This window comes from Bos taurus, chromosome 8 (genome assembly GCF_002263795.3).
Source record: "Bos taurus isolate L1 Dominette 01449 registration number 42190680 breed Hereford chromosome 8, ARS-UCD2.0, whole genome shotgun sequence".
NCBI classification, from domain to species: domain Eukaryota; kingdom Metazoa; phylum Chordata; class Mammalia; order Artiodactyla; family Bovidae; genus Bos; species Bos taurus.
In genome coordinates this window covers 64,821,929-64,831,781 of record NC_037335.1, presented here as the reverse complement: position 1 = coordinate 64,831,781, position 9,853 = coordinate 64,821,929, and positions in this window count along the sequence as shown.

The following is a 9,853-nucleotide window of genomic DNA, read 5'->3' as shown; positions in this document are numbered from 1 at the left end:
TTTGAAAAAAAAAAATAAAGCAAAATTGTTCTTGCCAAGGGCTGTGGAGAGGGAGGCATAGGCAGTTATTGTATAATGTTATAGGGCAGTTAAAGAATTGTAAGATGAAAAGAGTTTGGGAGATAGATGATGGTAATGGCTGTATAACAGTATGAGTTACCTAATACCACTGAAACTCTATTTTTAAAAGTAGTTAAGATAATAAACTTTGTTGTATATGTATATATATATTTTACAACAATAAAAAATTGAAAAAAAATGTGTTGAAACATGAAAAACAGGCACCTATGTTCCCAGGTGGCTCAGTGGTAAAGAATCTGGTATTTTTGCTGGGAAAATCCCATGGACAGAGGAACCTGGCAGGCTACAGTCCATGGGGTCGCAAAGAGTTGGACATGACTGAGCATGCACGCATGCATGCATGCATGTTCAGACATTGCAGAGATTAAACAGATAACAGAAAGACATTATGGTGAAAAAGTAGTTGGTGGTTCCTCAAAAAGTTAAACATAGAGTTACCTACCATATGAGCTAGCAATTCCGCCCCCAGGTATATACCAGAAATAATTAAAAGAGGGACTTAGGACTTCCCAGAGTTCCTGCTCCCAATGCAGAGGTCCAGGTCAATTCTCTGGTCAGGGAACTAGATCCTGCATTCCACAACTAAAGATCCTGCATGCTGTAACAAAGATCAAAGACTCTATGGGAGAGGGAGAGGGTAGGATGATTTGGGAGAATGGCATTGAAACATGTATAATATCATATATGAAACGAGTCACCAGTCCAGGTTCAATGCACAATACTGGATGCTTGGGGTCAGTGCTCTGGGACGACCCAGAGGGATGGTACAGGAAGGGAGGAGGGAGGAGGGTTCAGGATGGGGAACATGTGTATACCTGTGGTAAATTCATGTTGATATATGGCAAAATCAATACAATATTGTAAAGTTAAAAAATTAAAAAAAAAAAAAGATCCCGTGTGCCACAACTAAGACCCAACATGGCCAAATAAATAAATTTATTAAAAAATAAAAAACCCAGGGACTCAAATAGTTATATGTACACCGATGTACAGCAGCATTATTCACAGTAGCCAAAAGGTGGAAACAACCCAAATGTCCATCAACAGATGAATAAATAAACAAAATTCGAAATGTACATAATATGGAATATTATTCAGCTATAAAATGAATGAAATTCTGACACATACTCTAACATGGATGAACCTTGAAAACAACATGCTCAGTGAAATAAGCCAGACAAAAAAGTAAATATTATACTATTTCGCATATATAAGCTAGATAGAATAAGCAGATTCATAGAGCCAAAAGTATCAAATAGAGGTTACCAGGGACTGCAATGAGAGAAGAAAAGCATTAGAAAAGCAGTTGTTGCTTAATGAGTAGAGTTTCTATTTGAGATAATGAGAAAGTTCTGGAAACAGTGGTGATATTTACATAACATTGTGAATGTACTCAATTCCACTGACTTGTACACTTGAAAATGATTAAAATGGTAAATATTATGTTATTTATATTTTGCCATGCTGAGTTTTTTGGTCAATAAGAGTCCAAAATGCAGTACTTGGATGCAATCTCAAAAACGACAGAATGATCTCTGTTTGTTTCCAAGGCAAACCATTCAATATCACAGTAATCCAAGTCTATGCCCCAACCAGTAATGCTGAAGAAGCTGAAGTTGAACAGTTATATGAAGACCTACAAGACCTTTTAGAACTAACACCCAAAAAAGATGTCCTTTTCATTATAGGGGACTAGAATGCAAAAGTAGGAAGTCAAGAAACACCTGGAATAACAGGCAAATTTGGCCTTGGAATACGGAATGAAGCAGGGCAAAGACTAATAGAGTTTTGCCAAGAAAATGCACTGGTCATAACAAACACCCTCTTCCAACAACACAAGAGAAGACTCTACACATGGACATCACCAGATGGTCAACACCGAAATCAGATTGATTATGTTCTTTGTAGCCAAAGATGGAGAAGCTCTATACAGTCAGCAAAAACAAGACCAGGAGCTGACTGTGGCTCAGACCATGAACTCCTTATTGCCAAATTCAGGCTGAAATTGAAGAAAGTAGGGAAAACCACTAGACCATTCAGGTATGACCTAAATAAAATCCCTTATGATTATACAGTGGAAGTGAGAAATAGATTTAAGGGCCTAGATCTGATAGAGTGCCTGATGAACTATGGAATGACATTGTACAGGAGACAGGGATCAAGACCATTCCCATAGAAAAGAAATGCACAAAAGCAAAATGACTGTCTGGGGAAGCCTTACAAATAGCTGTGAAAAGAAGAGAAGCGAAAAGCAAAGGAGAAAAGGAAAGATATAAACATCTGAATGCAGAGTTCCAAAGAATAGCAAGAAGAGATAAGAAGGCCTTCTTGAGCGATCAATGCAAAGAAACAGAGGAAAACAACAGAATGGGAAAGACTAGGGATCTCTTCAAGAAAATCAGAGATACCAAGGGAACATTTCATGCAAAGATGAGCTTGATAAAGGACAGAAATGGTATGGACCTAACAGAAGCAGAAGATATTAAGAAGAGATGGCAAGAATACACAGAAGAACTGTACAAAAAAGATCTTCACGACCCAGATAATCAAGATGGTGTGATCACTGACCTAGAGCCAGACATCCTGGAATGTGAAGTCAAGTGGGCCTTAGAAAGCATCACTACGAACAAAGCTAGTGGAGGTGATGGAATTCCAGTTGAGCTATTCCAAATCCTGAAAGATGATGCTGTGAACGTGCTGCACTCAATATGCCAGCAAATTTGGAAAACTCAGTAGTGGCCACAGGACTGGAAAAGGTCAGTTTTCATTCCAATCCCAAAGAGAGACAATGCCAAAGAATGCTCAAACTACTGCACAATTGCACTCATCTCACACGCTAGGAATGTAATGTTCAAAATTCTCCAAGCCAGGCTTCAGCAATATGTGAACCGTGAACTTCCAGATGTTCAAGCTGGTTTTAGAAGAGGCAGAGGAACGAGAGATCAAATTGCCAACATCCACTGGATCATGGAAAAAGCAAGAGAGTTCCAGAAGAACATCTATTTCTGCTTTATTGACTATGCCAAAGCCTTTGACTGTGTGGATCACAATAAACTGTGGAAAATTCTGAAAGAGATGGGAATACCAGAACACCTGATCTGCCTCTTGAGAAATTTGTATGCAGGTCAGGAAGCAACAGTTCGAACTGGACATGGAACAACAGACTGGTTCCAAGTAGGAAAAGGAGTTTGTCAAGGCTGTATGTATATTGTCACCCTGTTTATTTAACTTCCATGCAGAGTACATCATGAGAAACGCTGGACTGGAAGAAACACAAACTGGAATCAAGATTGCCGGGAGAAATATCAATAACCTCAGATATGCAGATGACACCACCCTTATGGCAGAAAGTGAAGAGGAACTAAAAAGCCTCTTGATGAAAGTGAAAGAGGAGAGTGAAAAAGTTGGCTTAAAGCTCAACATTCAGAAAATGAAGATCATGGCATCCGGTCCCACCACTTCACGGGAAATAGATGGGGAAACAGTGGAAACAGTGTCAGACTTTATTTTTCTGGGCTCCAAAATCACTGCAGATGGTGACTGCAGCCATTAAATTAAAAGATGCTTACTCCTTGGAAGGAAAGTTATGAGCAACCTAGATAGCATATTCAAAAGCAGAGACATTGCTTTGCCAACAAAGACATTACTTTGCCAGCAAAGACTTCGTCTAGTCAAGGCTATGGTTTTTCCTGTGGTCATGTATGGATGTGAGAGTTGGACTGTGAAGAAGGCTGAGTGCCAAAGAATTGATGCTTTTGAACTGTGGTGTTGGAGAAGACTCTTGAGAGTCCCTTGGACTGCAAGGAGATCCAACCAGTCCATTCTGAAGGAGATCAGCCCTGGGATTTCTTTGGAAGGAATGATGCTAAAGCTGAAACTCCAGTACTTTGGCCACCTCATGCGAAGAGTTGACTCATTGGAAAAGACTCTGATGCTGGGAGGGATTGGGGGCAGGAGGAAAAGGGGATGACAGAGGATGAGATGGCTGGATGGCATCACGGACTCGATGGACATGAGTCTGAGTGAACTCCGGGAGTTGGTGATGGACAGGGAGACCTGGCGTGCTGCGATTCACGGGGTCGCAAAGAGTCGGACACGACTGAGCGACTGATCTGATCTGATGCTGAGTTTTTAAAAAAGAAAAAAGATGTAACAATCCATTACTTTAAAAACTCTCTCATGATTTTCAAGATGACTTCCATGACTTTTTCCCAATGTACATTTTTTACTTATAATAATATTTTCCTCTGGGCATTATAATGTTCATTTTGTGCATATAACCCTGTTATCCATCTGACATTTATTTATGAGATATAGATACAAATTTATCACACCGTTATTTATTGTGTATTATTTCTTTTCTGGACTGATTAATGGTCTTTATTATATATTAAACTTATACATAATAAGCCCTGTTTATGTGCAAATTCTGTTATTGATTTCAAGACTATCAAAGGGACTTTTGCCTCATTGTGCTTTTCAGTATGGAAATGTGCATACTGAGCTTCTGGTTGTATATTTACCTAAGACATCTCTTTTGGGGATCATGGTTATCCCATGTTGGTATAATCTTAGTGTTTTTAGATGTTTTTATTAAGTGACGCTCTAGCTCACTCAAATTTATTTATTAGTCTTTTTGCATATGGCAAAAACAGCATCAGTGGTGTTGACAAGAAACAGTACGTCTCATCTTCAGTTTCATTAGCAGGGAGAGATGAATTGAAAAAGGAAATCTGTTTCTATACCTTGTGTAGAGCCATTAGTTGTTATTATGTCATATTTGTTCTTATAAGTAATGCCCTTCTACACTATGCTTCCAATGGGCTGGTGGCTGTTAATTCAGCAAATTTAATTTTCCAAGTGAGGAAAGTCGCTACCACATCAATCTCATGAATATAATGCCTAGTGGTGAATATAATTCTTCCATTATCAGCCTCATTCATCACACTAAGGCAAGTGGTCAGAACTGTGAGCTTGAACATGGCAAATACTGGTAAAGATTCCTCTAGCTTAATATCACTAATCGATTTTATTTCTTCACTTTAACAATGGTATGTCTTATCTACATATAGGACTACATTTAGAGGGTGTATATTTTCAATATTAAGCCACTTCACATCTTTTTAGAATACTTTAATTGAAATCATTCATTGATTATTCATTTGAAATGTTGATCTCTGGGCTGCTTGCTCAATGATACTGCATCTGAATTTAGTAACTGTTAGATCTTGCTGGGGGTTGAGGCTCATAGAGTGGGGAGCTCTAGTACTATCATGTCTTTTTTGGGATTTGACCATCCTAGACAATTTCTCCTTCCATGTGGATTCATGCTCTCTTACATCTAAGGGATCCAAAGAAACATAGTTCAATTATTGCTACTCAGTAGAGCATCAAATCTTAGTTGATTGTTTGTTAAAATTTTCCGAGCTTCCTTATGTTCCTGATGTGTACTGATTTTTCTGAACTTGACTAACTGACCAAAGCATTCTACCTCCTCTTTCATTCCAGTGAAAAAAGCATAATTCCAGACAGAAGCAGGCATTCTAGCCCCTGTGGGTTAGGAAATCTGGCTGAGGCTTGATTCATGGATTCTGTTAAGGAAGGATATTTTATTGGAGTCAGTGCCTGCAGATTTGGTAGGTTACAGGAAAAGCAACAGAAGGTTTCTGTGGAAAAAAGGCAGATTTTTTTATGGACTTTAGGAATCATACAGAATTGGTATTTGAGATAGAACCATTGAATGTTCAGGGATTTAAGGAGAAATAGGCACACATTTCTGGAGCTTTGGCTATTTTATAGGATTCATGGGGCAGAGAGGTTTTTATAAGCTCATCTATGCATCAAAGGCTCCTTTAGTAGGTTCAAGACAGGGATGTAGGAAACAGAATATGTTGCATAGCCTAGTGATAAGGGTATGAGCACTACTGTCCAAAAAGCCTAGGAGGAAAGTTTCCCAGCTCTTTGGGATATAACTGTGATTGGGTTCCTAGGTTCTGATAAAGAAATGGCTAGAAGGGAGGGTAAGTAAGTAATGCTTCATAAGTTCAAATCTTGCAATGATATGATCTGGTAAAGAAGAGGGATTTTGTTTTGTTTTCTCCTTTGATAAGGGCTTTCTCACCATTCTGTTCCATTGAAAGAGTCACCAGTTGAGCCTGAAAGAATCAGGTCTCAATGGGGTCAAATCCCAAGAAAAAACAGTAGGGATATAGGATGCCAGGATTAGAGACTGAAGAATAAAGGTTTGAAGTAGAAAGGACTGCAGTACTTATGTTAAAGAGGGACAGTCAGATAGCAGAATTAAGCAAGGTTATGGAATCAAGATTGGCAAGAGAAATATCAATAACCTCAGATATGCAGATGTCACCACCCTTATGGCAGAAAGTGAAGAAGAACTAAAGAGCCTCTTGATAAACATGAAAGAGGAGAGTGAAAAAGTTGGCTTAAAGCTCAACATTCAGAAAACTAAGATAGGCATCTGGTCCCATCACTTCATGGCAAATAGATGGGGAAACAGTGGAAACAGTATCAGACTTTATTTTGGGGGGCTCCAAAATCACTGCAGATAGTGATTGTAGCCATGAAATTAAAAGACACTTACTCCTTGAAGGAAAGTTATGACCAATCTAGACAGCATATTAAAAAGCAGAGACATTACTTTGCCAACAAAGGTCCGTCTAGTCAAGGCTATGGTTTTTCCATTGGTCATGTATGGATGTGAGAGTTGGACTGTGAAGAAAGCTGAGCACCAAAGAATTGATACTTTTGAACTGTGGTGTTGGAGAAGACTCTTGAGAGTCCCTTTGGACTGATAGAAGATCCAACCAGTCCATCCTAAAGATCAGTCCTGGGCGTTCATTGGAAGGACGGATGTTGAAGCTGAAACTCCAAAACTTTGGACACCTGATGGGAAGAGCTGACTCATTTGGAAAGACCCTGATGCTGGAAAAGATTGAAGGCAGGAGGAGAAGGGGACGACAGAGGATGAGATGGTTGGATGGCATCACTGACATAATGGACATGGGTTTGGGTGGACTCCGGGAGTTGGTGATGGACAGGGAGGCCTGGCGTGCTGCGATTCATGGGTTCGCAAAGAGTCAAACACGGCTGAGTGACTGAACTGAACTGATGCCTAATTGGGCTTCCTTGGTGGCCCGGATGGTAAAGAATGTCCTGCAATGCAGGAGACCCAGGTTTGGTCCCTGGGTTGGAAAGGTCCCCTGGAGAAGGGAATGGCTACCCACTCCAGTATTCTTGCCTGGAGAATCCCATGAATAGAAGAGCCTGGCAGGCTACAGTCCATGGAGTTGCAAGGAGTTGGACATGACTGAGTGAGTTAAAGTTATACCGAATATGCATAGCGTAGTGGCAACAAGGGAACAGGACTTTGGGAGGCATGGATTGTGTTCAAGATTTTAATTTTTAGAAGAAAAGAATAGTATGTATGAAATAATATATAACCCCAAAGATTCCTCTAATGGATAATTTAAAGTAAAATTCTGTCTGTATTCAGGCAATAGTAGTCCTGTTCCTGTAGGGGAAAAAATGGTCTCTAGAAGATTTAAGTATTAATAATAAAGATTAAAAACTAAAAAAAAACCCTCTAATATCATAATATACTGTGAATGTTGCAAAACTTTATAAAATTATACATACATATTACATACTTAAGATACAATATGTCTCATCTATGTATCTAACCATCTATGTATACATGTATGTTTATATGTATGTATATATGTATCTACCTATTTATAATACAAAATTCGCTTGATTCCTTTCCTGGTGTTGTGCTTTTATTTTTGGTTTGCTATTTGCACTAAATGACTCAGAAACGGAAGTGAAAAATCATTACAATCTGGCTAGATTTTTTTTCTGTTAGAGTTGTAATTCTTACATAATAGTGATACAAACCTCTGAATGTTTATTAGATGTGTGGTGCTAGGTTTCTATGTAGAACAACAATACCAGCCCCCTAACTTCCATGCCTCTCTAATTATATGTAAACTAGTTTAAGATCATCAAGTACAATGACTCATCACTCCAAGGTGCTCTGCAAAAGCCTACATTGTTACAAGACTATTGTTCCCTACTGAATATATTTTGAGCTTTAGTTAATTTTTTATTTTTAACATAAGCTCCAGATCTTTATCTGTACTTGTTATGTAAGAAATAATAAACACTTGAATGCAGTTATCTACTTCAAATTTTTACTTCTTATGATAAAAACAGAAGGCTACTACATTCTTAGAAATGTCTGTTTAGATTTCTTGCTATCATGATCAGCAGCATCATAATTACTATTATCATCATTGTCTGTTAATATTGGTTGCTAAACATTTAGTTCAAGGATTATTGTAAGTTCTAATAGTATTTACAAATAGTATGTATCAAATAACCAAGCTTTTTCCTTAGAAAAATATAGCTAAAAATGAATATTGGTCAAAATTATAAAAAGTTCCTAACTTTCAAATGGGTTGGTTGCCAAATTTTGTTTTCAAGGTAGTTTGTTTGAACTGGGAGCCCTTTTGTTGATTGATTGGTAAACAGCGTTATATATGGGATGTGTGCATGCTAAGTCACTTCAGTCATGTCTGACTGTTTGTGACCCCCATGGACTGCAGCACGCCAGGCTTCCCTATTCTTCACCGTCTCCCAGATTTTACTCAAACTCATGTCCATTGAGTCAGTGATGCCATCCAACTGGCGTCCCCAACTGATGTCATCTTCTGTTGTTCCCCCTTCTTCTCCTGCCTTCAATCTTTCCCAGCATCAGGGTCTTTTCTAATGAGTCAACTCTTCACATCAGGTGGTCAAAGTATTGGAGCTTCAGCTTCAGCATCAGTCCTTCCAATGAATATTCAGGGCTGATTTCCTTTAGGATTGACTGGTTTGATCTCCTAACTCAATGAAACTATGAGCCATGCTGTGTAGGGCCACCCAAGATGGACCCGTCTTGGTGGAGAATTCTGACAAAATGTGGTCTACTGGAGAAGGGAATAGCGAACCACTTCAGCATTCTTGCCTTGAGAACCCTATGAGCTGTATGAAAAGGGTCTTTGTAGATGTAATCAGTTTAAGGTGAGGTCATATTGGATTAAGATGAGTTATAGTCCACTGACTGGTGTCCTTATAACAAGAGAGAATTTGGACATAGAGACAGGAAGAATGCATGTGACAATGGAGGCACAGATTGGAGTGAAGCATCTACAAGCCATAGAATGACAAAGATTGCCATCAACCACTGGACACAAGGAAGAGGCAAGGAAAGAATCTTCCCTAGAATCTTCGGAGAGCACATAGCCCTGCTGACACCATGATTTTGGATGTCTAACCTCCAAAACTGTGGGACAATATGTTTCTGCTGTTTTTGTTGTTGTTCAGTCACTCAGTCATGTCCGACTCTTTGTGACCCCATGGACTACAGCATGCCAGGCTTCCCTGTCCTTCACCGTCTCCTGGAGCTTGCTCAAACTAATGTCCATTGAGTCGGTGATACCATCCAACCATCTCATCCTCTGGCATCCCCTTCTCCTCCTGCCTTCAATCTTTGGCAGTATCAGGGTCTTTTCTAGTGAGTCGGCTCTTCGCATTAGGTGGCCAAAGTGTTGGAGTTTCAGCTTCAACATCAGTCCTTCCAGTGAACACCCTAAAGGACTGATCTCCTTTAGGATGGACTGATTGGATCTCCTTGCAGTCCAAGTGACTCTCAAGAGTCTTCTCCAACACCACAGTTCAAAAGCATCAATTCTTCTTCATTTTCTGAATGTTC